This window comes from Mya arenaria, chromosome 2, assembly GCF_026914265.1.
Source record: "Mya arenaria isolate MELC-2E11 chromosome 2, ASM2691426v1".
Lineage (NCBI taxonomy): Eukaryota > Metazoa > Mollusca > Bivalvia > Myida > Myidae > Mya > Mya arenaria.
The window spans coordinates 54,076,911-54,104,387 of NC_069123.1; the positions used below are offsets into that span (position 1 = coordinate 54,076,911).

Genomic DNA, 27,477 nt, shown 5'->3' on the forward strand with positions numbered 1-27,477 from the left:
CGTACGCAAAATCCACATAACTTTGAAAGTTCAATATTTCCTTCACTTTAAGTGAACGGAAGGTATCTCGTGTTTCCTACAAGCTTCAACGTGTGATATGAATGTCTGAACCAAGACGTTTTGACTAGATGCCTGGAATCACATGTCCAAATTCAGCGCAACCCGGTAAATCTCTTCACACAAAAGTCATACTATTTAACGACAAAATACACCGCGCACTTTTAGCTTGCCGAAAATATATCAATTAAACGCACATCAGTACTAAGAAGAACAAACAATGTCGAGAGTATATCCTGGACCGCAGCACACGGGAACTTACAAGTATGAAGAAAACTTAAAATAAAACTATCACTGTAACTAGAATTACATAACTACGCTCATTCCACGAAGAAAATCCTTTTCGGCTATGACCGCCATTTGACCGCAGACGCAGAAAATGTTAAACCCTGCGGTATTTACAACATGCATGTTCATTGCGTTTCACATGGAGAAAAGCCTCAATCGAAATGAAACAGCTCGGGAAATACATTTTAATATTTTACATTCAATATGTGATCTTGCACTAACGAACAAAATTGAAGAGCTAAAACAATGTTCCATGATAACAAAACAGTTAACATTGCATGGGACATTTCAGCAAAACGCAACGTCCCTGGGTGGGCTCGAACCACCAACCTTTCGGTTAACAGCCGAACGCGCTAACCAATTGCGCCACAGAGACAGTTTGTATGCACACCATTATGTGATCGTTTTACTTTTGGTGTAGGCAAAGGTTCAAACAGGTTGGATTCGCATTGAGTTCAACGCGTCGCTCTGCACATCTTTAGTGTGGCATAATATGGCATAATATAGCCCGCTAGCTCAGTCGGTAGAGCACGAGACTCTTAATCTCGGGTCGTGGGTTCGAGCCCACGTTGGCGTTATACTTTTAATTGTTACGTTAATTATCAATCAACAGCGTTGCACAGACACATATAGATACATAGTGAGATATAAAGGTTACTGCTTCGAACAATGACGTATTTTAGATACTGTTGAAAGTTCATCTGGTGACATACACAGCTGCGGAACAAAAATCTTGAATATATTTTGTTTCATGCATGCATTTGGAAAATATGACCGCGAACCATTTTAATGAGCAGGAATCCATATTTTATAACACTTATTAACTAACGTTTGCTACGTATTTCATATGAAACCTGATCATGTTCAAGTTCATTATGTAGGAATTCTAGAAATGCACGTACGCAAAATCCACATAAACTTTGAAAGTTCAATATTTCCTTCACGTTAGCGAACAGAAAGGTATCTCGTGTTTCCTAAGCTTCAACGTGTGATATGAATGTCTGAACAAGACGTTTTGACTAGATGCCTGGAATCACATGTCCAAATTCAGCGCAACCCGGTAAAATCTCTTCACACAAAAGTCATACTTTTAACGACAAATACACCGCGCACTTTAGCTTGCCGAAAATATGTCAATTAAACGCACATCAATACTAAGAAGAGCAAACAATGTCGAGAGTATATCCTGGACCGCAGCACACGGGAACTTACAAGTATGAAGAAAACTTAAAAATAAACTATCACTGTAACTAGAATTACATAAACTACGCTCATTCCACGAAGAAATCCTTTTCGGCTATGACCGCCATTTGACCGCAGACGCAGAAAATGTTAAACCCTGCGGTATTTCAACATGCATGTTCATTGCGTTTCACATGGAGAAAAGCTCAATCGAAATGAAACAGCTCGGGAAATACATTTTAATATTTTACATTCAATATGTGATCTTGCACTAACGAAAACAAAATTGAAGAGCTAAAACAATGTTCCATGATACAAACAGTTAACATTGCATGGGACATTTCAGCAAAACGAACGTCCCTGGTGTGGGCTCGAACCACCAACCTTCGGTTAACAGCCGAACGCGCTAACCAATTGCGCCACAGAGACAGTTTGTATGCACACCATTATGTGTATCGTTTTACTTTTGGTGTAGGCAAAGGTTCAAACAGGTTGGATTCGCATTGAGTTCAACGCGTCGTTCTGCACACCTTTAGTGTGGCATAATATGGCATAATATAGCCCGGCTAGCTCAGTCGGTAGAGCACGAGACTCTTAATATCGGGTCGTGGGTTCGAGCCCCACGTTGGGCGTTATACTTTTAATTGTTACGTTAATTATCAATCAACAGCGTTGCACAGACACATATAGATACATAGTTGAGATATAAAGGTTACTGCTTCGAACAATGACGTATTTTTGATACTGTTAAAGTTCATCTGGTGACATACACAGCTGCGGAACAAAAATCTTGAATAGTTTTTTGTTTCATGCATGCATTTGGAAAATATGACCGCGAACCATTTTAATGAGCAGGAATCCATATTTATGTAGGGAATTCTAGAAATGCACGTACGCAAATCCACATAAACTTTGAAAGTTCAATATTTTCCTTCACGTTTAAGCGAACGGAAAGGTATCTCGTGTTTCCTACAAGCTTCAACGTGTGATATGAATGTCTGAACCAAGACGTTTTGACTAGATGCCTGGAATCACATGTCCAAATTCAGCGCAACCCGGTAAAATCTCTCACACAAAAGTCTACTTTTAACGACAAAATACACCGCGCACTTTTAGCTTGCCGAAAATATGTCAATTAAACGCACATCAATACTAAGAAGAACAAACAATGTCGAGAGTATATCCTGGACCGCAGCACACGGGAACTTACAAGTATGAAGAAAACTTAAAATAAAACTATCACTGTACTAGAATTACATAACTACGCTCATTCCACGAAGAAAATCCTTTTCGGCTATGACCGCCATTTGACCGCAGACGCAGAAAATGTTAAACCCTGCGGTATTTACAACATGCATGTTCATGCGTTTCACATGGAGAAAAGCCTCAATCGAATGAAACAGCTCGGGAAATACATTTTAATATTTACATTCAATATGTGATCTTGCACTAACGAAAACAAAATTGAAGAGCTAAAACAATGTTCCATGATAACAAAACAGTTAACATTGCATGGGACATTTCAGCAAAACGCAACGTCCCTGGGTGGGCTCGAACCACCAACCTTTCGGTTAACAGCCGAACGCGCTAACCAATTGCGCCACAGAGACAGTTTGTATGCACACCATTATGTGTATCGTTTTACTTTGGTGTAGGCAAAGGTTCAAACAGGTTGGATTCGCATTGAGTTCAACGCGTCGTCTGCACACCTTTAGTGTGGCATAATATGGCATAATATAGCCCGGCTAGCTCAGTCGGTAGAGCACGAGACTCTTAATCTCGGGGTCGTGGGTTCGAGCCCCACGTTGGGCGTTATCTTTTAATTGTTACGTTAATTATCAATCAACAGCGTTGCACAGACACATATAGATACATAGTTGAGATATAAATGTTACTGCTTCGAACAATGACGTATTTTTGATACTGTTGAAAGTTCATCTGGTGACATACACAGCTGCGGAACAAAAATCTTTAATAGTTTTTGTTTCATGCATGCATTTGAAAATATGACCGCGAACCATTTTAAAGCAGGAATCCATATTTTTGATAACACTTTATTACTAACGTTTGCCCACGTATTTCATATGAAACCTGATCATGTTCAAGTTCATTATGTAGGAATTCTAGAAATGCACGTACGCAAAATCCACATAAACTTTGAAAGTTCAATATTTCCTTCACTTTAAGCGAACGAAAGGTATCTCGTGTTTCCTACAAGCTTCAACGTGTGATATGAATGTCTGAACCAAGACGTTTTGACTAGATGCCTGGAATCACATGTCCAAATTCAGCGCAACCCGGTAAAATCTCTTCACACAAAAGTCATACTATTTTACCAAAATACACCGCGCACTTTTAGCTTGCCAAAATTATCAATTAAACGCACATCATACTAAGAAGAACAAACAATGTCGAGAGTATATCCTGGACCGCAGCACACGGGAACTTACAAGTATGAAGAAAACTTAAAATAAAACTATCACTGTAACTAGAATTACATAACTACGCTCATTCCACGAAGAAAATCCTTTTCGGCTATGACCGCCATTTGACCGCAGACGCAGAAAATGTTAAACCCTGCGGTATTTACAACATGCATGTTCATTGCGTTTCACATGGAGAAAAGCCTCAATCGAAATGAAACAGCTCGGGAAATACATTTAATATTTTACATTCAATATGTGATCTTGCACTAACGAAAACAAAATTGAAGAGCTAAAACAATGTTCCATGATAACAAAACAGTTAATTGCATGGGACATTTCAGCAAAACGCAACGTCCCTGGGTGGGCTCGAACCACCAACCTTTCGGTTAACAGCCGAACGCGCTAACCAATTGCGCCACAGAGACAGTTTGTATGCACACCATTATGTGATCGGTTTACTTTTGGTGTAGCAAAGGTTCAAACAGGTTGGATTCGCATTGAGTTCAACGCGTCGTTCTGCAAACCTTTAGTGTGGCATAATATGGCATAATATAGCCCGGCTAGCTCAGTCGGTAGAGCACGAGACTCTTAATCTCGGGGTCGTGGTTCGAGCCCCACGTTGGGCGTTATACTTTTAATTGTTACGTAATTATCAATCAACAGCGTTGCACAGACACATATAGATACATGAGATATAAAGGTTACTGCTTCGAACAATGACGTATTTTTGATACTGTTGAAAGTTCATCTGGTGACATACACAGCTGCGGAACAAAAATCTTGAATAGTTTTTGTTTCATGCATGCATTTGGAAAATATGACCGCGAACCATTTTAATGAGCAGGAATCCATGTTTGATAACACTTTATTAACTAACGTTTGCTACGTATTTCATATGAAACCTTATCATGTTCAAGTTCATTATGTAGGGAATTCTAGAAATGCACGTACGCAAAATCCACATAAACTTTGAAAGTTCAATATTTTCCTTCACTTTAAGCGAACGAATGGTATCTCGTGTTTCCTACAAGCTTCAACGTGTGATATGAATGTCTGAACCAAGACGTTTTGACTAGATGCCTGGAATCACATGTCCAAATTCAGCGCAACCCGGTAAAATCTCTCACACAAAAGTCATACTATTTAACGACAAAATACACCGCGCACTTTTAGCTTGCCGAAAATATATCAATTAAACGCACATCAATACTAAGAAGAACAAACAATGTCGAGAGTATATCCTGGACCGCAGCACACGGGAACTTACAAGTATGAAGAAAACTTAAAATAAAACTATCACTGTACTAGAATTACATAACTACGCTCATTCCACGAAGAAAATCCTTTTCGGTTATGACCGCCATTTGACCGCAGACACAGAAAATGTTAAACCCTGCGGTATTTACAACATGCATGTTCATTGCGTTTCACATGGAGAAAAGCCTCAATCGAAATGAAACAGCTCGGGAAATACATTTTAATATTTTACATTCAATATGTGATCTTGCACTAACGAAAACAAAATTGAAGAGCTAAAACAATGTTCCATGATAACAAAACAGTTAACATTGCATGGGACATTTCAGCAAAACGAACGTCCCTGGGTGGGCTCGAACCACCAACCTTTCGGTTAACAGCCGAACGCGCTAACCAATTGCGCCACAGAGACAGTTTGTATGCACACCATTATGTGATCGTTTACTTTTGGTGTAGGCAAAGGTTCAACAGGTTGGATTCGCATTGAGTTCAACGCGTCGCTTCTGCACACCTTTAGTGTGGCATAATATGGCATAATATAGCCCGGCTAGCTCAGTCGGTAGAGCACGAGACTCTTAATCTCGGGTCGTGGTTCGAGCCCCACGTTGGGCGTTATACTTTTAATTGTTACGTTAATTATCAATCAACAGCGTTGCACAGACACATATAGATACATAGTTGAGATATAAAGTTACTGCTTCGAACAATGACGTATTTTTGATACTGTTGAAAGTTCATCTGGTGACATACACAGCTGCGGAACAAAACTCTTTAATAGCTTTTGTTTCATGCATGCATTTGGAAAATATGACCGCGAACCATTTTAATGAGCAGGAATCCATATTTTGATAACACTTTATTAACTAATGTTTGCTACGTATTTCATATGAACCTGATCATGTTCAAGTTCATTATGTAGGGAATTCTAGAAATGCACGTACGCAAAATCCACATAAACTTTGAAAGTTCAATATTTCCTTCACGTTTAAGCGAACGGAAAGGTATCTCGTGTTTCCTACAAGCTTCAACGTGTGATATGAATGTCTGAACCAAGACGTTTTGACTAGATGCCTGGAATCACATGTCCAGCGCAACCCGGTAAAATCTCTTCACACAAAAGTCATACTATTTAACGACAAATACACCGCACACTTTAGCTTGCCGAAAATAATTCAATTAAACGCACATCATACTAAAAGAACAAACAATGTCGAGAGTATATCCTGGACCGCAGCACACGGGAACTTACAAGTATGAAGAAACTTAAAATAAAACTATCACTGTAACTAGAATTACATAACTACGCTCATTCACGAAGAAAATCCTTTCGGCTATGACCGCCATTTGACCGCAGACGCAGAAAATGTTAAACCCTGCGGTATTTACAACATGCATGTTCATTGCGTTTCACATGGAGAAAAGCCTCAATCGAAATGAAACAGCTCGGGAAATACATTTTAATATTTTACATTCAATATTGATCTTGCACTAACGAAAACAAAATTGAAGAGCTAAAACAATGTTCCATGATAACAAAACAGTTAACATTGCAGCAAAACGCAACGTCCTCCTGGTGGGCTCGAACCACCAACCTTTCGGTTAACAGCCGAACGCGCTAACCAATTGCGCCACAGAGACAGTTTGTATGCACACCATTATGTTGTATCGTTTTACTTTTGGTGTAGGCAAAGGTTCAAACAGGTTGGATTCGCATTGAGTTCAACGCGTCGTTCTGCAACCTTTAGTGTGGCATAATATGGCATAATATAGCCCGGCTAGCTCAGTCGGTAGAGCACGAGACTCTTAATCTCGGGGTCGTGGGTTCGAGCCCCACGTTGGGCGTTATACTTTTAATTGTTACGTAATTATCAATCAACAGCGTTGCACAGACACATATAGATACATAGCTGAGATATAAAGGTTACTGCTTCGAACAATGACGTATTTTTGATACTGTTGAAGTTCATCTGGTGACATACACAGCTGCGGAACAAAATCTTGAATATTTTTGTTTCATGCATGCATTTGGAAAATATGACCGCGAACCATTTAATGAGCAGGAATACCATATATTATGTAGGGAATTCTAGAAATGCACGTACGCAAAATCCACATAAACTTTGAAAGTTCAATATTTTCCTTCACTTTAAGCGAACGAAAGGTATCTCGTGTTTCCTACAAGCTTCAACGTGTGATATGAATGTCTGAACCAAGACGTTTTGACTAGATGCCTGGAATCACATGTCCAAATTCAGCGCAACCCGGTAAAATCTCTTCACACAAAAGTCATACTATTTAACGACAAAATACACCGCGCACTTTAGCTTGCCGAAATATGTCAATTAAACGCACATCAATACTAAGAAGAACAAACAATGTCGAGAGTATATCCTGGACCGCAGCACACGGGAACTTACAAGTATGAAGAAAACTTAAAAATAAACTATCACTGTAACTAGAATTACATAACTACGCTCATTTCACGAAGAAAATCCTTTTCGGCTATGACCGCCATTTGACCGCAGACGCAGAAAATGTTAAACCCTGCGGTATTTACAACATGCATGTTCATTGCGTTTCACATGGAGAAAGCCTCAATCGAAATGAAACAGCTCGGGAAATACATTTTAATATTTTACATTCAATATGTGATCTTGCACTAACGAAAACAAATTGAAGAGCTAAAACAATGTTCCATATAACAAAACAGTTAACATTGCATGGGACATTTCAGCAAAACGAACGTCCCTGGGTGGGCTCGAACCACCAACCTTTCGGTTAACAGCCGAACGCGCTAACCAATTGCGCCACAGAGACAGTTTGTATGCACACCATTATGTGTATCGTTTTACTTTTGGTGTAGGCAAAGGTTCAAACAGGTTGGATTCGCATTGAGTTCAACGCGTCGCTTCTGCACACCTTTAGTGTGGCATAATATGGCATAATATAGCCCGGCTAGCTCAGTCGGTAGAGCACGAGACTCTTAATCTCGGGTCGTGGTTCGAGCCCCACGTTGGGCGTATACTTTTAATTGTTACGTAAATTATCAATCAACAGCGTTGCACAGACACATATAGATACATAGTTGAGATATAAGGTTACTGCTTCGAACAATGACGTATTTTTGATACTGTTGAAAGTTCATCTGGTGACATACACAGCTGCGGAACAAAATCTTGAATAGTTTTTGTTTCATGCATGCATTTGGAAAATATGACCGCGAACCATTTTAAAGATCAGGAATCCATATTTTTGATAACACTTTATTAACTAACGTTTGCTACGTATTTCATATGAAACCTGATCATGTTCAAGTTCATTATGTAGGGAATTCTAGAAATGCACGTACGCAAAATCCACATAAACTTTGAAAGTTCAATATTTTCCTTCACGTTAAGCGAACGGAAAGGTATCTCGTGTTTCCTACAGCTTCAACGTGTGATATGAATGTCTGAACCAAGACGTTTTGACTAGATGCCTGGAATCACATGTCCAAATTCAGCGCAACCCGGTAAAATCTCTTCACACAAAATGTCATACTATTTAACCAAAATACACTGCGCACTTTTAGCTTGCCGAAAATATATCAATTAAACGCACATCAATACTAAGAAGAACAAACAATGTCGAGAGTATATCCTGGACCGCAGCACACGGGAACTTACAAGTATGAAGAAAACTTAAATATAAACTATCACTGTAACTAGAATTACATAACTACGCTCATTCCACGAAGAAAATCCTTTTCGGCTATGACCGCCATTTGACCGCAGACGCAGAAAATGTTAAACCCTGCGGTATTTACAACATGCATGTTCATGCGTTTCACATGGAGAAAAGCCTCAATCGAAATGAAACAGCTCGGGAAATACATTTTAATATTTTACATTCAATATGTGATCTTGCACTAACGAACAAAATTGAAGAGCTAAAACAATGTTCCATGATAACAAAACAGTTTAACATTGCATGGGACATTTCAGCAAAACGCAACGTCCCTGGGTGGGCTCGAACCACCAACCTTTCGGTTAACAGCCGAACGCGCTAACCAATTGCGCCACAGAGACAGTTTGTATGCACACCATTATGTATGGTTTTACTTTTGGTGTAGGCAAAGGTTCAAACAGGTTGGATTCGCATTGAGTTCAACGCGTCGCTCTGCAACACCTTTAGTGTGGCATAATATGGCATAATATAGCCCGGCTAGCTCAGTCGGTAGAGCACGAGACTCTTAATCTCGGGGTCGTGGTTCGAGCCCCACGTTGGGCGTTACTTTTAATTGTTACGTTAATTATCAATCAACAGCGTTGCACAGACACATATAGATACATAGCTGAGATATAAATGTTACTGCTTCGAACAATGACGTATTTTTGATACTGTTGAAAGTTCATCTGGTGACATACACAGCTGCGGAACAAAAATCTTGAATAGTTTTTGTTTCATGCATGCATTTGGAAAATATGACCGCGAACCACTTTAAAGAGCAGGAATCCATATTTTTGATAACACTTTATTAACTAACGTTTGCTACGTATTTCATATGAAACCTGATCATGTTCAAGTTCATTATGTAGGGAATTCTAGAAATGCACGTACTCAAAATCCACATAAACTTTGAAAGTTCAATATTTTCCTTCACTTTAAGCGAACGGAAAGGTATCTCGTGTTTCCTACAAGCTTCAACGTGTGATATGAATGTCTGAACCAAGACGTTTTGACTAGATGCCTGGAATCACATGTCCAAATTCAGCGCAACCCGGTAAAATCTCTTCACACAAATGTCATACTATTTAACTTCAAAATACACTGCGCACTTTTAGCTTGCCAAAAATATATCAATTTAACGCACATCAATACTAAGAAGAACAAACAATGTCGAGAGTATATCTGGACCGCAGCACACGGGAACTTACAAGTATGAAGAAAACTTAAAATAAAACTATCACTGTAACTAGAATTACATAACTACGCTCATTCCACGAAGAAAATCCTTTTCGGCTATGACCGCCATTTGACCGCAGACGCAGAAAATGTTAAACCCTGCGGTATTTACAACATGCATGTTCATGGCGTTTCACATGGAGAAAAGCCTCAATCGAAATGAAACAGCTCGGGAAATACATTTTAATATTTTACATTCAATATGTGATCTTGCACTAACGAACACAAAATTGAAGAGCTAAAACAATGTTCCATGATAACAAAACAGTTAATATTGCATGGGACATTTCAGCAAAACGCAACGTCCCTGGGTGGGCTCGAACCACCAACCTTTCGGTTAACAGCCGAACGCGCTAACCAATTGCGCCACAGAGACAGTTCGTATGCACACCATTATGTGAATGGTTTTACTTTTGGTGTAGGCAAAGGTTCAAACAGGTTGGATTCGCATTGAGTTCAACGCGTCGCTCTGCACACCTTTAGTGTGGCATAATATGGCATAATATAGCCCGGCTAGCTCAGTCGGTAGAGCACGAGACTCTTAATCTCGGGGTCGTGGGTTCGAGCCCCACGTTGGGCGTTATGCTTTTAATTGTTACGTAAATTATCAATCAACAGCGTTGCACAGACACATATAGATACATAGCTGAGATATAAATGTTACTGCTTCGAACAATGACGTATTTTTGATACTGTTGAAAGTTCATCTGGTGACATACACAGCTGCGGAACAAAAATCTTGAATAGTTTTTGTTTCATGCATGCATTTGGAAAATATGACCGCGAACCATTTTAATGAACAGGAATCCATATTTTTGATAACACTTTATTAACTAACGTTTGCTACGTATTTCATATGAAACCTTATCATGTTCAAGTTCATTATGTAGGGAATTCTACAAATGCACGTACGCAAAATCCACATAAACTTTGAAAGTTCAATATTTTCCTTCACTTTAAGCGAACAGAATGGTATCTCGTGTTTCCTACAAGCTTCAACGTGTGATATGAATGTCTGAACCAAGACGTTTTGACTAGATGCCTGGAATCACATGTCCAAGGTCAGCGCAACCCGGTAAAATCTCTTCACACAAAAGTCATACTATTTAACGACAAAATAAAACGCGCACCTTTAGCTTGCCGAAAATATATCAATTAAACGCACATCAATACTAAGAAGAACAAACAATGTCGAGAGTATATCCTGGACCGCAGCACACGGGAACTTACAAGTATGAAGAAAACTTAAAATGAAACTATCACTGTAACTAGAATTACATAACTACGCTCATTCCACGAAGAAAATCCTTTTCGGTTATGACCGCCATTTGACCGCAGACACAGAAAATGTTAAACCCTGCGGTATTTACAACATGCATGTTCATTGCGTTTCACATGGAGAAAAGCCTCAATCGAAATGAAACAGCTCGGGAAATACATTTTAATATTTTACATTCAATATGTGATCTTGCACTAACGAAAACAAAATTGAAGAGCTAAAACAATGTTCCATGATAACAAAACAGTTAACATTGCATGGGACATTTCAGCAAAACGCAACGTCCCTGGGTGGGCTCGAACCACCAACCTTTCGGTTAACAGCCGAACGCGCTAACCAATTGCGCCACAGAGACAGTTTGTATGCACACCATTATGTGAATGGTTTTACTTTTGGTGTAGGCAAAGGTTCAAACAGGTTGGATTCGCATTGAGTTCAACGCGTCGCTCTGCACACCTTTAGTGTGGCATAATATGGCATAATATAGCCCGGCTAGCTCAGTCGGTAGAGCACGAGACTCTTAATCTCGGGGTCGTGGGTTCGAGCCCCACGTTGGGCGTTATACTTTTAATTGTTACGTTAATTATCAATCAACAGCGTTGCACAGACACATATAGATACATAGTTGAGATATAAAGGTTACTGCTTCGAACAATGACGTATTTTAGATACTGTTGAAAGTTCATCTGGTGACATACACAGCTGCGGAACAAAACTCTTTAATAGCTTTTGTTTCATGCATGCATTTGGAAAATATGACCGCGAACCATTTTAATGAGCAGGAATCCATATTTTTGATAACACTTTATTAACTAACGTTTTGCTACGTATTTCATATGAAACCTGATCATGTTCAAGTTCATTATGTAGGGAATTCTAGAAATGCACGTACGCAAAATCCACATAAACTTTGAAAGTTCAATATTTTCCTTCACTTTAAGCGAACGGAAAGGTATCTCGTGTTTCCTACAAGCTTCAACGTGTGATATGAATGTCTGAACCAAGACGTTTTGACTAGATGCCTGGAATCACATGTCCAAGGTCAGCGCAACCCGGTAAAATCTCTTCACACAAAAGTCATACTATTTAACGACAAATACACCGCGCACTTTTAGCTTGCCGAAAATATGTCAATTAAACGCACATCAATACTAAGAAGAACAAACAATGTCGAGAGTATATCCTGGACCGCAGCACACGGGAACTTACAAGTATGAAGAAATCTTAAAATAAAACTATCACTGTAACTAGAATTACATAACTACGCTCATTTCACGAAGAAAATCCTTTTCGGCTATGACCGCCATTTGACCGCAGACGCAGAAAATGTTAAACCCTGCGGTATTTACAACATGCATGTTCATTGCGTTTCACATGGAGAAAAGCCTCAATCGAAATGAAACAGCTCGGGAAATACATTTTAATATTTTACATTCAATATGTGATCTTGCACTAACGAAAACAGAATTGAAGAGCTAAAACAATGTTCCATTATAACAAAACAGTTAACATTGCAGCAAAACGCAACGTCCCTGGGTGGGCTCGAACCACCAACCTTTCGGTTAACAGCCGAACGCGCTAACCAATTGCGCCACAGAGACAGTTTGTATGCACACCATTATGTGTATCGTATTACTTTTGGTGTAGGCAAATGTTCAAACAGGTTGGATTCGCATTGAGTTCAACGCGTCGCTCTGCACACCTTTAGTGTGGCATAATATGGCATAATATAGCCCGGCTAGCTCAGTCGGTAGAGCACGAGACTCTTAATCTCGGGGTCGTGGGTTCGAGCACCAAGTTGGGCGTTATACTTTTAATTGTTACGTAAATTATCAATCAACAGCGTTGCACAGACACTTATAGATACATAGCTGAGATATAAAGGTTACTGCTTCGAACAATGACGTATTTTTGATACTGTTGAAAGTTCATCTGGTGACATACACAGCTGCGGAACAAAAATCTTGAATAGTTTTTGTTTCATGCATGCATTTGGAAAATATGACCGCGAACCATTTTAATGAGCAGGAATCCATATATTATGTAGGGAATTCTAGAAATGCACGTACGCAAAATCCACATAAACTTTGAAAGTTCAATATTTTCCTTCACTTTAAGCGAACGGAAAGGTATCTCGTGTTTCCTACAAGCTTCAACGTGTGATATGAATGTCTGAACCAAGACGTTTTTGACTAGATGCCTGGAATCACATGTCCAAATTCAGCGCAACCCGGTAAAATCTCTTCACACAAAAGTCATACTATTTAACGACAAAATACACCGCGCACTTTTAGCTTGCCGAAAATATGTCAATTAAACGCACATCAATACTAACAAGAACAAACAATGTCGAGAGTATATCCTGGACCGCAGCACACGGGAACTTACAAGTATGAAGAAATCTTAAAATAAAACTATCACTGTAACTAGAATTACATAACTACGCTCATTTCACGAAGAAAATCCTTTTCGGCTATGACCGCCATTTGACCGCAGACGCAGAAAATGTTAAACCCTGCGGTATTTACAACATGCATGTTCATTGCGTTTCACATGGAGAAAGCCTCAATCGAAATGAAACAGCTCGGGAAATACATTTTAATATTTTACATTCAATATGTGATCTTCCACTAACGAAAACAAAATTGAAGAGCTAAAACAATGTTCCATAATAACAAAACAGTTAACATTGCATGGGACATTTCAGCAAAACAGAACGTCCCTGGGTGGGCTCGAACCACCAACCTTTCGGTTAACAGCCGAACGCGCTAACCAATTGCGCCACAGAGACAGTTTGTATGCACCCCATTATGTGTATCGTTTTACTTTTGGTGTAGGCAAAGGTTCAAACAGGTTGGATTCGCATTGAGTTCAACGCGTCGCTCTGCACACCTTTAGTGTGGCATAATATGGCATAATATAGCCCGGCTAGCTCAGTCGGTAGAGCACGAGACTCTTAATCTCGGGGTCGTGGGTTCGAGCCCCAAGTTGGGCGGTATACTTTTAATTGTTACGTAAATTATCAATCAACAGCGTTGCACAGACACATATAGATACATAGTTGAGATATAAAGGTTACTGCTTCGAACAATGACGTATTTTTGATACTGTTGAAAGTTCATCTGGTGACATACACAGCTGCGGAACAAAAATCTTGAATAGTTTTTGTTTTATGCATGCATTTGGAAAATATGACCGCGAACCACTTTAAAGATCAGGAATCCATATTTTTGATAACACTTTATTAACTAACGTTTGCTACGTATTTCATATGAAACCTAATCATGTTCAAGTTCATTATGTAGGGAATTCTAGAAATGCACGTACGCAAAATCCACATAAACTTTGAAAGTTCAATATTTTCCTTCACTTTAAGTGAACGGAAAGGTATCTCGTGTTTCCTACAAGATTCAACGTGTGATATGAATGTCTGAACCAAGACGTTTTGACTAGATGCCTGGAATCACATGTCCAAATTCAGCGCAACCCGGTAAAATCTCTTCACACAAATGTCATACTATTTAACTTCAAAATACACTGCGCACTTTTAGCTTGCCGAAAATATATCAATTAAACGCACATCAATACTAAGAAGAACAAACAATGTCGAGAGTATATCCTGGACCGCAGCACACGGGAACTTACAAGTATGAAGAAAACTTAAAATAAAACTATCACTGTAACTAGAATTACATAACTACGCTCATTCCACGAAGAAAATCCTTTTCGGCTATGACCGCCATTTGACCGCAGACGCAGAAAATGTTAAACCCTGCGGTATTTACAACATGCATGTTCATGGCGTTTCACATGGAGAAAAGCCTCAATCGAAATGAAACAGCTCGGGAAATACATTTTAATATTTTACATTCAATATGTGATCTTGCACTAACGAACACAAAATTGAAGAGCTAAAACAATGTTCCATGATAACAAACAGTTAACATTGCATGGGACATTTCAGCAAAACGCAACGTCCCTGGGTGGGCTCGAACCACCAACCTTTCGGTTAACAGCCGAACGCGCTAACCAATTGCGCCACAGAGACAGTTCGTATGCACACCATTATGTGAATGGTTTTACTTTTGGTGTAGGCAAAGGTTCAAACAGGTTGGATTCGCATTGAGTTCAACGCGTCGCTCTGCACACCTTTAGTGTGGCATAATATGGCATAATATAGCCCGGCTAGCTCAGTCGGTAGAGCACGAGACTCTTAATCTCGGGGTCGTGGGTTCGAGCCCCACGTTGGGCGTTATGCTTTTAATTGTTACGTTAATTATCAATCAACAGCGTTGCACAGACACATATAGATACATAGCTGAGATATAAATGTTACTGCTTCGAACAATGACGTATTTTTGATACTGTTGAAAGTTCATCTGGTGACATACACAGCTGCGGAACAAAAATCTTGAATAGTTTTTGTTTCATGCATGCATTTGGAAAATATGACCGCGAACCACTTTAAAGAGCAGGAATCCATATTTTTGATAACACTTTATTAACTAACGTTTGCTACGTATTTCATATGAAACCTGATCATGTTCAAGTTCATTATGTAGGGAATTCTAGAAATGCACGTACTCAAAATCCACATAAACTTTGAAAGTTCAATATTTTCCTTCACTTTAAGCGAACGGAAAGGTATCTCGTGTTTCCTACAAGCTTCAACGTGTGATATGAATGTCTGAACCAAGACGTTTTGACTAGATGCCTGGAATCACATGTCCAAATTCAGCGCAACCCGGTAAAATCTCTTCACACAAAAGTCATACTTTTTAACGACAGAATACACCGCGCACTTTTAGCTTGCCGAAAATATGTCAATTAAACGCACATCAATACTAAGAAGAGCAAACAATGTCGAGAGTATATCCTGGACCGCAGCACACGGGAACTTACAAGTACGAAGAAAACTTAAAATAAAACTATCACTGTAACTAGAATTACATAACTACGCTCATTCCACGAAGAAAATCCTTTTCGGCTATGACCGCCATTTGACCGCAGACGCAGAAAATGTTAAACCCTGCGGTATTTACAACATGCATGTTCATTGCGTTTCACATGGAGAAAAGCCTCAATCGAAATGAAACAGCTCGGGAAATACATTTTAATATTTTACATTCAATATGTGATCTTGCACTAACGAAAACAAAATTGAAGAGCTAAAACAATGTTCCATGATAACAAAACAGTTAACATTGCATGGGACATTTCAGCAAAACAGAACGTCCCTGGGTGGGCTCGAACCACCAACCTTTCGGTTAACAGCCGAACGCGCTAACCAATTGCGCCACAGAGACAGTTTGTATGCACACCATTATGTGTATCGTTTTACTTTTGGTGTAGGCAAAGGTTCAAACAGGTTGGATTCGCATTGAGTTCAACGCGTCGTTCTGCACACCTTTAGTGTGGCATAATATGGCATAATATAGCCCGGCTAGCTCAGTCGGTAGAGCACGAGACTCTTAATATCGGGGTTGTGGGTTCGAGCCCCACGTTGGGCGTTATACTTTTAATTGTTACGTTATTTATCAATCAACAGCGTTGCACAGACACATATAGATACATAGTTGAGATATAAAGGTTACTGCTTCGAACAATGACGTATTTTTGATACTGTTGAAAGTTCATCTGGTGACATACACAGCTGCGGAACAAAAATCTTGAATAGTTTTTGTTTCATGCATGCATTTGGAAAATATGACCGCGAACCATTATAATGAGCAGGAATCCATATTTTTGATAACACTTTATTAACTAACGTTTGCTACGTATTTCATATGAAACCTAATCATGTTCAAGTTCATTATGTAGGGAATTCTAGAAATGCACGTACGCAAAATCCACATAAACTTTGAAAGTTCAATATTTTCCTTCACTTTAAGCGAACGGAAAGGTATCTCGTGTTTCCTACAAGCTTTAACGTGTGATATGAATGTCTGATACAAGACGTTTTGACTAGATGCCTGGAATCACATGTCCAAATTCAGCGCAACCCGGTAAAATCTCTTCACACAAATGTCATACTATTTAACGACAAAATACACCGCGCACTTTTAGCTTGCCGAAAATATATCAATTTAACGCACATCAATACTAAGAAGAACAAACAATGTCGAGAGTATATCCTGGACCGCAGCACACGGGAACTTACAAGTATGAAGAAAACTTAAAATAAAACTATCACTGTAACTAGAATTACATAACTACGCTCATTCCACGAAGAAAATCCTTTTCGGCTATGACCGCCATTTGACTGCAGACGCAGAAAATGTTAAACCCTGCGGTATTTACAACATGCATGTTCATTGCGTTTCACATGGAGAAAAGCCTCAATCGAAATGAAACAGCTCGGGAAATACATTTTAATATTTTACATTCAATATGTGATCTTGCACTAACGAAAACAAAATTGAAGAGCTAAAACAATGTTCCATGATAACAAAACAGTTAACATTGCATGGGACATTTCAGCAAAACAGAACGTCCCTGGGTGGGCTCAAACCACCAACCTTTCGGTTAACAGCCGAACGCGCTAACCAATTGCGCCACAGAGACAGTTTGTATGCACCCCATTATGTGTATCGTTTTACTTTTGGGGTAGGCAAAGGTTCAAACAGGTTGGATTCGCATTGAGTTCAACGCGTCGCTCTGCACACCTTTAGTGTGGCATAATATGGCATAATATAGCCCGGCTAGCTCAGTCGGTAGAGCACGAGACTCTTAATCTCGGGGTCGTGGGTTCGAGCCCCACGTTGGGCGGTATACTTTTAATTGTTACGTAAATTATCAATCAACAGCGTTGCACAGACACATATAGATATATAGTTGAGATATAAAGGTTACTGCTTCGAACAATGACGTATTTTTGATACTGTTGAAAGTTCATCTGGTGACATACACAGCTGCGGAACAGAAATCTTGAATAGTTTTTTGTTTCATGCATGCATTTGGAAAATATGACCGCGAACCACTTTAAAGAGCAGGAATCCATATTTTTGATAACACTTTATTCAGTAACGTTTGCTACGTATTTCATATGAAACCTAATCATGTTCAAGTTCATTATGTAGGGAATTCTAGAAATGCACGTACGCAAAATCCACATAAACTTTGAAAGTTCAATATTTTCCTTCACTTTAAGTGAACGGAAAGGTATCTCGTGTTTCCTACAAGCTTCAACGTGTGATATGAATGTCTGAACCAAGACGTTTTGACTAGATGCCTGGAATCACATGTCCAAATTCAGCGCAACCCGGTAAAATCTCTTCACACAAATGTCATACTATTTAACTTCAAAATACACTGCGCACTTTTAGCTTGCCGAAAATATATCAATTTAACGCACATCAATACTAAGAAGAACAAACAATGTCGAGAGTATATCTGGACCGCAGCACACGGGAACTTACAAGTATGAAGAAAACTTAAAATAAAACTATCACTGTAACTAGAATTACATAACTACGCTCATTCCACGAAGAAAATCCTTTTCGGCTATGACCGCCATTTGACCGCAGACGCAGAAAATGTTAAACCCTGCGGTATTTACAACATGCATGTTCATGGCGTTTCACATGGAGAAAAGCCTCAATCGAAATGAAACAGCTCGGGAAATACATTTTAATATTTTACATTCAATATGTGATCTTGCACTAACGAACACAAAATTGAAGAGCTAAAACAATGTTCCATGATAACAAAACAGTTAACATTGCATGGGACATTTCAGCAAAATGCAACGTCCCTGGGTGGGCTCGAACCACCAACCTTTCGGTTAACAGCCGAACGCGCTAACCAATTGCGCCACAGAGACAGTTTGTATGCACACCATTATGTGAATGGTTTTACTTTTGGTGTAGGCACAGGTTCAAACAGTTTGGATTCGCATTGAGTTCAACGCGTCGCTCTGCACACCTTTAGTGTGGCATAATATGGCATAATATAGCCCGGCTAGCTCAGTCGGTAGAGCACGAGACTCTTAATCTCGGGGTCGTGGGTTCGAGCCCCACGTTGGGCGGTATACTTTTAATTGTTACGTATATTATCAATCAACAGCGTTGCACAGACACATATAGATATATAGATGAGATATAAAGGTTACTGCTTCGAACAATGACGTATTTTTGATACTGTTGAAAGTTCATCTGGTGACATACACAGCTGCGGAACAGAAATCTTGAATAGTTTTTGTTTCATGCATGCATTTGGAAAATATGACCGCGAACCACTTTAAAGAGCAGGAATCCATATTTTTGATAACACTTTATTAACTAACGTTTGCTACGTATTTCATATGAAACCTTATCATGTTCAAGTTCATTATGTAGGGAATTCTAGAAATGCACGTACGCAAAATCCACATAAACTTTGAAAGTTCAATATTTTCCTTCACTTTAAGCGAACAGAATGGTATCTCGTGTTTCCTACAAGCTTCAACGTGTGATATGAATGTCTGAACCAAGACGTTTTGACTAGATGCCTGGAATAACATGTCCAAGGTCAGCGCAACCCGGTAAAATCTCTTCACACAAAAGTCATACTATTTAACGACAAAATACACCGCGCACCTTTAGCTTGCCGAAAATATATCAATTAAACGCACATCAATACTAAGAAGAACAAACAATGTCGAGAGTATATCCTGGACCGCAGCACACGGGAACTTACAAGTATGAAGAAAACTTAAAATGAAACTATCACTGTAACTAGAATTACATAACTACGCTCATTCCACGAAGAAAATCCTTTTCGGTTATGACCGCCATTTGACCGCAGACGCAGAAAATGTTAAACCCTGCGGTATTTACAACATGCATGTTCATTGCGTTTCACATGGAGAAAAGCCTCAATCGAAATGAAACAGCTCGGGAAATACATTTTAATATTTTACATTCAATATGTGATCTTGCACTAACGAAAACAAAATTGAAGAGCTAAAACAATGTTCCATGATAACAAAACAGTTAACATTGCATGGGACATTTCAGCAAAACGCAACGTCCCTGGGTGGGCTCGAACCACCAACCTTTCGGTTAACAGCCGAACGCGCTAACCAATTGCGCCACAGAGACAGTTTGTATGCACACCATTATGTGAATGGTTTTACTTTTGGTGTAGGCAAAGGTTCAAACAGGTTGGATTCGCATTGAGTTCAACGCGTCGCTCTGCACACCTTTAGTGTGGCATAATATGGCATAATATAGCCCGGCTAGCTCAGTCGGTAGAGCACGAGACTCTTAATCTCGGGGTCGTGGGTTCGAGCCCCACGTTGGGCGGTATACTTTTAATTGTTACGTTAATTATCAATCAACAGCGTTGCACAGACACATATAGATACATAGTTGAGGTATAAATGTTACTGCTTCGAACAATGACGTATTTTTGATACTGTTGAAAGTTCATCTGGTGACATACACAGCTGCGGAACAAAAATCTTGAATATATTTTGTTTCATGCATGCATTTGGAAAATATGACCGCGAACCATTTTAATGAGCAGGAATCCATGTTTGATAACACTTTATTAACTAACGTTTGCTACGTATTTCATATGAAACCTGATCATGTTCAAGTTCATTATGTAGGGAATTCTAGAAATGCACGTACGCAAAATCCACATAAACTTTGAAAGTTCAATATTTTCCTTCACGTTAAGCGAACGGAAAGGTATCTCGTGTTTCCTACAAGCTTCAACGTGTGATATGAATGTCTGAACCAAGACGTTTTGACTAGATGCCTGGAATCACATGTCCAAATTCAGCGCAACCCGGTAAAATCTCATCACACAAAAGTCATACTTTTTAACGACAAAATACACCGCGCACTTTTAGCTTGCCGAAAATATGTCAATTAAACGCACATCAATACTAAGAAGAGCAAACAATGTCGAGAGTATATCCTGGACCGCAGCACACGGGAACTTACAAGTATGAAGAAAACTTAAAATAAAACTATCACTGTAACTAGAATTACATAACTACGCTCATTCCACGAAGAAAATCCTTTTCGGCTATGACCGCCATTTGACCGCAGACGCAGAAAATGTTAAACCCTGCGGTATTTACAACATGCATGTTCATTGCGTTTCACATGGAGAAAAGCCTCAATCGAAATGAAACAGCTCGGGAAATACATTTTAATATTTTACATTCAATATGTGATCTTGCACTAACGAAAACAAAATTGAAGAGCTAAAACAATGTTCCATGATAACAAAACAGTTAACATTGCATGGGACATTTCAGCAAAACGCAACGTCCCTGGGTGGGCTCGAACCACCAACCTTTCGGTTAACAGCCGAACGCGCTAACCAATTGCGCCACAGAGACAGTTTGTATGCACACCATTATGTGAATGGTTTTACTTTTGGTGTAGGCAAAGGTTCAAACAGGTTGGATTCGCATTGAGTTCAACGCGTCGCTCTGCACACCTTTAGTGTGGCATAATATGGCATAATATAGCCCGGCTAGCTCAGTCGGTAGAGCACGAGACTCTTAATCTCGGGGTCGTGGGTTCGAGCCCCACGTTGGGCGGTATACTTTTAATTGTTACGTTAATTATCAATCAACAGCGTTGCACAGACACATATAGATACATAGTTGAGGTATAAATGTTACTGTTTCGAACAATGACGTATTTTTGATACTGTTGAAAGTTCATCTGGTGACATACACAGCTGCGGAACAAAACTCTTTAATAGCTTTTGTTTCATGCATGCATTTGGAAAATATGACCGCGAACCATTTTAATGAGCAGGAATCCATATTTTTGATAACACTTTATTTACTAATGTTTCCCACGTATTTCATATGAAACCTGATCATGTTCAAGTTCATTATGTATGGAATTCTAGAAATGCACGTACGCAAAATCCACATAAACTTTGAAAGTTCAATATCTTCCTTCACGTTCAGCGAACAGAAAGGTATCTCGTGTTTCCTACAAGCTTCAACGTGTGATATGAATGTCTGAACCAAGACGTTTTGACTAGATGCCTGGAATCACATGTCCAAATTCAGCGCAACCCGGTAAAATCTCTTCACACAAAAGTCATACTATTTAACGACAAAATACACCGCGCACCTTTAGCTTGCCGAAAATATATCAATTAAACGCACATCAGTACTAAGAAGAACAAACAATGTCGAGAGTATATCCTGGACCGCAGCACACGGGAACTTACAAGTATGAAGAAAACTTAAAATAAAACTATCACTGTAACTAGAATTACATAACTACGCTCATTCCACGAAGAAAATCCTTTTCGGCTATGACCGCCATTTGACCGCAGACGCAGAAAATGTTAAACCCTGCGGTATTTACAACATGCATGTTCATTGCGTTTCACATGGAGAAAAGCCTCAATCGAAATGAAACAGCTCGGGAAATACATTTTAATATTTTACATTCAATATGTGATCTTGCACTAACGAAAACAAAATTGAAGAGCTAAAACAATGTTCCATGATAACAAAACAGTTAACATTGCATGGGACATTTCAGCAAAACGCAACGTCCCTGGGTGGGCTCGAACCACCAACCTTTCGGTTAACAGCCGAACGCGCTAACCAATTGCGCCACAGAGACAGTTTGTATGCACACCATTATGTGTATCGTTTTACTTTTGGTGTAGGCAAAGGTTCAAACAGGTTGGATTCGCATTGAGTTCAACGCGTCGTTCTGCAAACCTTTAGTGTGGCATAATATGGCATAATATAGCCCGGCTAGCTCAGTCGGTAGAGCACGAGACTCTTAATCTCGGGGTCGTGGGTTCGAGCCCCACGTTGGGCGTTATACTTTTAATTGTTACGTTAATTATCAATCAACAGCGTTGCACAGACACATATAGATACATAGCTGAGATATAAAGGTTACTGCTTCGAACAATGACGTATTTTTGATACTGTTGAAAGTTCATCTGGTGACATACACAGCTGCGGAACAAAAATCTTGAATATATTTTGTTTCATGCATGCATTTGGAAAATATGACCGCGAACCATTTTAATGAGCAGGAATCCATGTTTGATAACACTTTATTAACTAACGTTTGCTACGTATTTCATATGAAACCTGATCATGTTCAAGTTCATTATGTAGGGAATTCTAGAAATGCACGTACGCAAAATCCACATAAACTTTGAAAGTTCAATATTTTCCTTCACGTTAAGCGAACGGAAAGGTATCTCGTGTTTCCTACAAGCTTCAACGTGTGATATGAATGTCTGAACCAAGACGTTTTGACTAGATGCCTGGAATCACATGTCCAAATTCAGCGCAACCCGGTAAAATCTCATCACACAAAAGTCATACTTTTTAACGACAAAATACACCGCGCACTTTTAGCTTGCCGAAAATATGTCAATTAAACGCACATCAATACTAAGAAGAGCAAACAATGTCGAGAGTATATCCTGGACCGCAGCACACGGGAACTTACAAGTATGAAGAAAACTTAAAATAAAACTATCACTGTAACTAGAATTACATAACTACGCTCATTCCACGAAGAAAATCCTTTTCGGCTATGACCGCCATTTGACCGCAGACGCAGAAAATGTTAAACCCTGCGGTATTTACAACATGCATGTTCATTGCGTTTCACATGGAGAAAAGCCTCAATCGAAATGAAACAGCTCGGGAAATACATTTTAATATTTTACATTCAATATGTGATCTTGCACTAACGAAAACAAAATTGAAGAGCTAAAACAATGTTCCATGATAACAAAACAGTTAACATTGCATGGGACATTTCAGCAAAACGCAACGTCCCTGGGTGGGCTCGAACCACCAACCTTTCGGTTAACAGCCGAACGCGCTAACCAATTGCGCCACAGAGACAGTTTGTATGCACACCATTATGTGAATGGTTTTACTTTTGGTGTAGGCAAAGGTTCAAACAGGTTGGATTCGCATTGAGTTCAACGCGTCGCTCTGCACACCTTTAGTGTGGCATAATATGGCATAATATAGCCCGGCTAGCTCAGTCGGTAGAGCACGAGACTCTTAATCTCGGGGTCGTGGGTTCGAGCCCCACGTTGGGCGGTATACTTTTAATTGTTACGTTAATTATCAATCAACAGCGTTGCACAGACACATATAGATACATAGTTGAGGTATAAATGTTACTGTTTCGAACAATGACGTATTTTTGATACTGTTGAAAGTTCATCTGGTGACATACACAGCTGCGGAACAAAACTCTTTAATAGCTTTTGTTTCATGCATGCATTTGGAAAATATGACCGCGAACCATTTTAATGAGCAGGAATCCATATTTTTGATAACACTTTATTTACTAATGTTTCCCACGTATTTCATATGAAACCTGATCATGTTCAAGTTCATTATGTATGGAATTCTAGAAATGCACGTACGCAAAATCCACATAAACTTTGAAAGTTCAATATCTTCCTTCACGTTCAGCGAACAGAAAGGTATCTCGTGTTTCCTACAAGCTTCAACGTGTGATATGAATGTCTGAACCAAGACGTTTTGACTAGATGCCTGGAATCACATGTCCAAATTCAGCGCAACCCGGTAAAATCTCTTCACACAAAAGTCATACTATTTAACGACAAAATACACCGCGCACCTTTAGCTTGCCGAAAATATATCAATTAAACGCACATCAGTACTAAGAAGAACAAACAATGTCGAGAGTATATCCTGGACCGCAGCACACGGGAACTTACAAGTATGAAGAAAACTTAAAATAAAACTATCACTGTAACTAGAATTACATAACTACGCTCATTCCACGAAGAAAATCCTTTTCGGCTATGACCGCCATTTGACCGCAGACGCAGAAAATGTTAAACCCTGCGGTATTTACAACATGCATGTTCATTGCGTTTCACATGGAGAAAAGCCTCAATCGAAATGAAACAGCTCGGGAAATACATTTTAATATTTTACATTCAATATGTGATCTTGCACTAACGAAAACAAAATTGAAGAGCTAAAACAATGTTCCATGATAACAAAACAGTTAACATTGCATGGGACATTTCAGCAAAACGCAACGTCCCTGGGTGGGCTCGAACCACCAACCTTTCGGTTAACAGCCGAACGCGCTAACCAATTGCGCCACAGAGACAGTTTGTATGCACACCATTATGTGTATCGTTTTACTTTTGGTGTAGGCAAAGGTTCAAACAGGTTGGATTCGCATTGAGTTCAACGCGTCGTTCTGCAAACCTTTAGTGTGGCATAATATGGCATAATATAGCCCGGCTAGCTCAGTCGGTAGAGCACGAGACTCTTAATCTCGGGGTCGTGGGTTCGAGCCCCACGTTGGACGTTATACTTTTAATTGTTACGTTAATTATCAATCAACAGCGTTGCACAGACACATATAGATACATAGCTGAGATATAAAGGTTACTGCTTCGAACAATGACGTATTTTTGATACTGTTGAAAGTTCATCTGGTGACATACACAGCTGCGGAACAAAAATCTTGAATATATTTTGTTTCATGCATGCATTTGGAAAATATGACCGCGAACCATTTTAATGAGCAGGAATCCATGTTTGATAACACTTTATTAACTAACGTTTGCTACGTATTTCATATGAAACCTGATCATGTTCAAGTTCATTATGTAGGGAATTCTAGAAATGCACGTACGCAAAATCCACATAAACTTTGAAAGTTCAATATTTTCCTTCACGTTAAGCGAACGGAAAGGTATCTCGTGTTTCCTACAAGCTTCAACGTGTGATATGAATGTCTGAACCAAGACGTTTTGACTAGATGCCTGGAATCACATGTCCAAATTCAGCGCAACCCGGTAAAATCTCATCACACAAAAGTCATACTTTTTAACGACAAAATACACCGCGCACTTTTAGCTTGCCGAAAATATGTCAATTAAACGCACATCAATACTAAGAAGAGCAAACAATGTCGAGAGTATATCCTGGACCGCAGCACACGGGAACTTACAAGTATGAAGAAAACTTAAAATAAAACTATCACTGTAACTAGAATTACATAACTACGCTCATTCCACGAAGAAAATCCTTTTCGGCTATGACCGCCATTTGACCGCAGACGCAGAAAATGTTAAACCCTGCGGTATTTACAACATGCATGTTCATTGCGTTTCACATGGAGAAAAGCCTCAATCGAAATGAAACAGCTCGGGAAATACATTTTAATATTTTACATTCAATATGTGATCTTGCACTAACGAAAACAAAATTGAAGAGCTAAAACAATGTTCCATGATAACAAAACAGTTAACATTGCATGGGACATTTCAGCAAAACGCAACGTCCCTGGGTGGGCTCGAACCACCAACCTTTCGGTTAACAGCCGAACGCGCTAACCAATTGCGCCACAGAGACAGTTTGTATGCACACCATTATGTGAATGGTTTTACTTTTGGTGTAGGCAAAGGTTCAAACAGGTTGGATTCGCATTGAGTTCAACGCGTCGCTCTGCACACCTTTAGTGTGGCATAATATGGCATAATATAGCCCGGCTAGCTCAGTCGGTAGAGCACGAGACTCTTAATCTCGGGGTCGTGGGTTCGAGCCCCACGTTGGGCGGTATACTTTTAATTGTTACGTTAATTATCAATCAACAGCGTTGCACAGACACATATAGATACATAGTTGAGGTATAAATGTTACTGTTTCGAACAATGACGTATTTTTGATACTGTTGAAAGTTCATCTGGTGACATACACAGCTGCGGAACAAAACTCTTTAATAGCTTTTGTTTCATGCATGCATTTGGAAAATATGACCGCGAACCATTTTAATGAGCAGGAATCCATATTTTTGATAACACTTTATTTACTAATGTTTCCCACGTATTTCATATGAAACCTGATCATGTTCAAGTTCATTATGTAGGGAATTTTAGAAATGCACGTACGCAAAATCCACATAACTTTGAAAGTTCAATATTTTCCTTCACGTTCAGCGAACAGTAAGGTATCTCGTGTTTCCTACAAGCTTCAACGTGTGATATGAATGTCTGAACCAAGACGTTTTGACTAGATGCCTGACTCACATGTCC

The 27,477-nt window shown here is 39.4% G+C and overlaps 43 non-coding genes across 43 annotated transcripts; 22 read left to right on the top strand and 21 right to left on the bottom strand.

Annotated features, from left to right (window-relative positions):
• Nucleotides 1–647: 647 nt before the first annotated feature.
• Nucleotides 648–721, bottom strand: Trnan-guu (transfer RNA asparagine (anticodon GUU)). Its single transcript has one exon. It is a non-coding gene; the product is annotated as a tRNA-Asn (tRNA).
• Nucleotides 722–850: 129 nt separating this feature from the next.
• Nucleotides 851–921, top strand: Trnak-cuu (transfer RNA lysine (anticodon CUU)). The gene has a single exon. It is a non-coding gene; the product is annotated as a tRNA-Lys (tRNA).
• Nucleotides 922–1,882: 961 nt separating this feature from the next.
• Trnan-guu (transfer RNA asparagine (anticodon GUU)) lies at nucleotides 1,883–1,956 on the bottom strand. The gene has a single exon. It is a non-coding gene; the product is annotated as a tRNA-Asn (tRNA).
• A 131-nt stretch (nucleotides 1,957–2,087) lies between these two features.
• Trnak-cuu (transfer RNA lysine (anticodon CUU)) lies at nucleotides 2,088–2,159 on the top strand. The gene has a single exon. It is a non-coding gene; the product is annotated as a tRNA-Lys (tRNA).
• A 904-nt stretch (nucleotides 2,160–3,063) lies between these two features.
• Nucleotides 3,064–3,137, bottom strand: Trnan-guu (transfer RNA asparagine (anticodon GUU)). The gene has a single exon. It is a non-coding gene; the product is annotated as a tRNA-Asn (tRNA).
• A 129-nt stretch (nucleotides 3,138–3,266) lies between these two features.
• Trnak-cuu (transfer RNA lysine (anticodon CUU)) lies at nucleotides 3,267–3,339 on the top strand. Its single transcript has one exon. It is a non-coding gene; the product is annotated as a tRNA-Lys (tRNA).
• A 965-nt stretch (nucleotides 3,340–4,304) lies between these two features.
• Trnan-guu (transfer RNA asparagine (anticodon GUU)) lies at nucleotides 4,305–4,378 on the bottom strand. Its single transcript has one exon. It is a non-coding gene; the product is annotated as a tRNA-Asn (tRNA).
• A 129-nt stretch (nucleotides 4,379–4,507) lies between these two features.
• On the top strand, nucleotides 4,508–4,579 carry Trnak-cuu (transfer RNA lysine (anticodon CUU)). Its single transcript has one exon. It is a non-coding gene; the product is annotated as a tRNA-Lys (tRNA).
• A 969-nt stretch (nucleotides 4,580–5,548) lies between these two features.
• Trnan-guu (transfer RNA asparagine (anticodon GUU)) lies at nucleotides 5,549–5,622 on the bottom strand. Its single transcript has one exon. It is a non-coding gene; the product is annotated as a tRNA-Asn (tRNA).
• Nucleotides 5,623–5,751: 129 nt separating this feature from the next.
• On the top strand, nucleotides 5,752–5,822 carry Trnak-cuu (transfer RNA lysine (anticodon CUU)). Its single transcript has one exon. It is a non-coding gene; the product is annotated as a tRNA-Lys (tRNA).
• Nucleotides 5,823–6,979: 1,157 nt separating this feature from the next.
• Trnak-cuu (transfer RNA lysine (anticodon CUU)) lies at nucleotides 6,980–7,052 on the top strand. Its single transcript has one exon. It is a non-coding gene; the product is annotated as a tRNA-Lys (tRNA).
• Nucleotides 7,053–7,953: 901 nt separating this feature from the next.
• Trnan-guu (transfer RNA asparagine (anticodon GUU)) lies at nucleotides 7,954–8,027 on the bottom strand. The gene has a single exon. It is a non-coding gene; the product is annotated as a tRNA-Asn (tRNA).
• A 132-nt stretch (nucleotides 8,028–8,159) lies between these two features.
• Trnak-cuu (transfer RNA lysine (anticodon CUU)) lies at nucleotides 8,160–8,230 on the top strand. The gene has a single exon. It is a non-coding gene; the product is annotated as a tRNA-Lys (tRNA).
• A 973-nt stretch (nucleotides 8,231–9,203) lies between these two features.
• Trnan-guu (transfer RNA asparagine (anticodon GUU)) lies at nucleotides 9,204–9,277 on the bottom strand. Its single transcript has one exon. It is a non-coding gene; the product is annotated as a tRNA-Asn (tRNA).
• A 130-nt stretch (nucleotides 9,278–9,407) lies between these two features.
• On the top strand, nucleotides 9,408–9,479 carry Trnak-cuu (transfer RNA lysine (anticodon CUU)). The gene has a single exon. It is a non-coding gene; the product is annotated as a tRNA-Lys (tRNA).
• A 977-nt stretch (nucleotides 9,480–10,456) lies between these two features.
• On the bottom strand, nucleotides 10,457–10,530 carry Trnan-guu (transfer RNA asparagine (anticodon GUU)). The gene has a single exon. It is a non-coding gene; the product is annotated as a tRNA-Asn (tRNA).
• Nucleotides 10,531–10,661: 131 nt separating this feature from the next.
• Trnak-cuu (transfer RNA lysine (anticodon CUU)) lies at nucleotides 10,662–10,734 on the top strand. Its single transcript has one exon. It is a non-coding gene; the product is annotated as a tRNA-Lys (tRNA).
• Nucleotides 10,735–11,714: 980 nt separating this feature from the next.
• Nucleotides 11,715–11,788, bottom strand: Trnan-guu (transfer RNA asparagine (anticodon GUU)). The gene has a single exon. It is a non-coding gene; the product is annotated as a tRNA-Asn (tRNA).
• Nucleotides 11,789–11,919: 131 nt separating this feature from the next.
• Trnak-cuu (transfer RNA lysine (anticodon CUU)) lies at nucleotides 11,920–11,992 on the top strand. Its single transcript has one exon. It is a non-coding gene; the product is annotated as a tRNA-Lys (tRNA).
• Nucleotides 11,993–12,960: 968 nt separating this feature from the next.
• Trnan-guu (transfer RNA asparagine (anticodon GUU)) lies at nucleotides 12,961–13,034 on the bottom strand. The gene has a single exon. It is a non-coding gene; the product is annotated as a tRNA-Asn (tRNA).
• Nucleotides 13,035–13,165: 131 nt separating this feature from the next.
• Nucleotides 13,166–13,238, top strand: Trnak-cuu (transfer RNA lysine (anticodon CUU)). The gene has a single exon. It is a non-coding gene; the product is annotated as a tRNA-Lys (tRNA).
• Nucleotides 13,239–14,150: 912 nt separating this feature from the next.
• Nucleotides 14,151–14,224, bottom strand: Trnan-guu (transfer RNA asparagine (anticodon GUU)). The gene has a single exon. It is a non-coding gene; the product is annotated as a tRNA-Asn (tRNA).
• A 131-nt stretch (nucleotides 14,225–14,355) lies between these two features.
• On the top strand, nucleotides 14,356–14,428 carry Trnak-cuu (transfer RNA lysine (anticodon CUU)). Its single transcript has one exon. It is a non-coding gene; the product is annotated as a tRNA-Lys (tRNA).
• Nucleotides 14,429–15,407: 979 nt separating this feature from the next.
• Nucleotides 15,408–15,481, bottom strand: Trnan-guu (transfer RNA asparagine (anticodon GUU)). The gene has a single exon. It is a non-coding gene; the product is annotated as a tRNA-Asn (tRNA).
• A 131-nt stretch (nucleotides 15,482–15,612) lies between these two features.
• On the top strand, nucleotides 15,613–15,685 carry Trnak-cuu (transfer RNA lysine (anticodon CUU)). Its single transcript has one exon. It is a non-coding gene; the product is annotated as a tRNA-Lys (tRNA).
• Nucleotides 15,686–16,665: 980 nt separating this feature from the next.
• On the bottom strand, nucleotides 16,666–16,739 carry Trnan-guu (transfer RNA asparagine (anticodon GUU)). The gene has a single exon. It is a non-coding gene; the product is annotated as a tRNA-Asn (tRNA).
• A 131-nt stretch (nucleotides 16,740–16,870) lies between these two features.
• Trnak-cuu (transfer RNA lysine (anticodon CUU)) lies at nucleotides 16,871–16,943 on the top strand. Its single transcript has one exon. It is a non-coding gene; the product is annotated as a tRNA-Lys (tRNA).
• Nucleotides 16,944–17,923: 980 nt separating this feature from the next.
• Trnan-guu (transfer RNA asparagine (anticodon GUU)) lies at nucleotides 17,924–17,997 on the bottom strand. The gene has a single exon. It is a non-coding gene; the product is annotated as a tRNA-Asn (tRNA).
• A 131-nt stretch (nucleotides 17,998–18,128) lies between these two features.
• Trnak-cuu (transfer RNA lysine (anticodon CUU)) lies at nucleotides 18,129–18,201 on the top strand. Its single transcript has one exon. It is a non-coding gene; the product is annotated as a tRNA-Lys (tRNA).
• Nucleotides 18,202–19,181: 980 nt separating this feature from the next.
• Nucleotides 19,182–19,255, bottom strand: Trnan-guu (transfer RNA asparagine (anticodon GUU)). Its single transcript has one exon. It is a non-coding gene; the product is annotated as a tRNA-Asn (tRNA).
• Nucleotides 19,256–19,386: 131 nt separating this feature from the next.
• Nucleotides 19,387–19,459, top strand: Trnak-cuu (transfer RNA lysine (anticodon CUU)). Its single transcript has one exon. It is a non-coding gene; the product is annotated as a tRNA-Lys (tRNA).
• Nucleotides 19,460–20,439: 980 nt separating this feature from the next.
• On the bottom strand, nucleotides 20,440–20,513 carry Trnan-guu (transfer RNA asparagine (anticodon GUU)). Its single transcript has one exon. It is a non-coding gene; the product is annotated as a tRNA-Asn (tRNA).
• Nucleotides 20,514–20,644: 131 nt separating this feature from the next.
• Trnak-cuu (transfer RNA lysine (anticodon CUU)) lies at nucleotides 20,645–20,717 on the top strand. Its single transcript has one exon. It is a non-coding gene; the product is annotated as a tRNA-Lys (tRNA).
• A 978-nt stretch (nucleotides 20,718–21,695) lies between these two features.
• Trnan-guu (transfer RNA asparagine (anticodon GUU)) lies at nucleotides 21,696–21,769 on the bottom strand. The gene has a single exon. It is a non-coding gene; the product is annotated as a tRNA-Asn (tRNA).
• A 131-nt stretch (nucleotides 21,770–21,900) lies between these two features.
• Trnak-cuu (transfer RNA lysine (anticodon CUU)) lies at nucleotides 21,901–21,973 on the top strand. Its single transcript has one exon. It is a non-coding gene; the product is annotated as a tRNA-Lys (tRNA).
• A 980-nt stretch (nucleotides 21,974–22,953) lies between these two features.
• On the bottom strand, nucleotides 22,954–23,027 carry Trnan-guu (transfer RNA asparagine (anticodon GUU)). Its single transcript has one exon. It is a non-coding gene; the product is annotated as a tRNA-Asn (tRNA).
• Nucleotides 23,028–23,158: 131 nt separating this feature from the next.
• Nucleotides 23,159–23,231, top strand: Trnak-cuu (transfer RNA lysine (anticodon CUU)). Its single transcript has one exon. It is a non-coding gene; the product is annotated as a tRNA-Lys (tRNA).
• Nucleotides 23,232–24,209: 978 nt separating this feature from the next.
• Trnan-guu (transfer RNA asparagine (anticodon GUU)) lies at nucleotides 24,210–24,283 on the bottom strand. Its single transcript has one exon. It is a non-coding gene; the product is annotated as a tRNA-Asn (tRNA).
• Nucleotides 24,284–24,414: 131 nt separating this feature from the next.
• Nucleotides 24,415–24,487, top strand: Trnak-cuu (transfer RNA lysine (anticodon CUU)). The gene has a single exon. It is a non-coding gene; the product is annotated as a tRNA-Lys (tRNA).
• A 980-nt stretch (nucleotides 24,488–25,467) lies between these two features.
• Trnan-guu (transfer RNA asparagine (anticodon GUU)) lies at nucleotides 25,468–25,541 on the bottom strand. Its single transcript has one exon. It is a non-coding gene; the product is annotated as a tRNA-Asn (tRNA).
• Nucleotides 25,542–25,672: 131 nt separating this feature from the next.
• Trnak-cuu (transfer RNA lysine (anticodon CUU)) lies at nucleotides 25,673–25,745 on the top strand. Its single transcript has one exon. It is a non-coding gene; the product is annotated as a tRNA-Lys (tRNA).
• Nucleotides 25,746–26,723: 978 nt separating this feature from the next.
• Nucleotides 26,724–26,797, bottom strand: Trnan-guu (transfer RNA asparagine (anticodon GUU)). Its single transcript has one exon. It is a non-coding gene; the product is annotated as a tRNA-Asn (tRNA).
• Nucleotides 26,798–26,928: 131 nt separating this feature from the next.
• On the top strand, nucleotides 26,929–27,001 carry Trnak-cuu (transfer RNA lysine (anticodon CUU)). The gene has a single exon. It is a non-coding gene; the product is annotated as a tRNA-Lys (tRNA).
• Nucleotides 27,002–27,477: the final 476 nt, after the last annotated feature.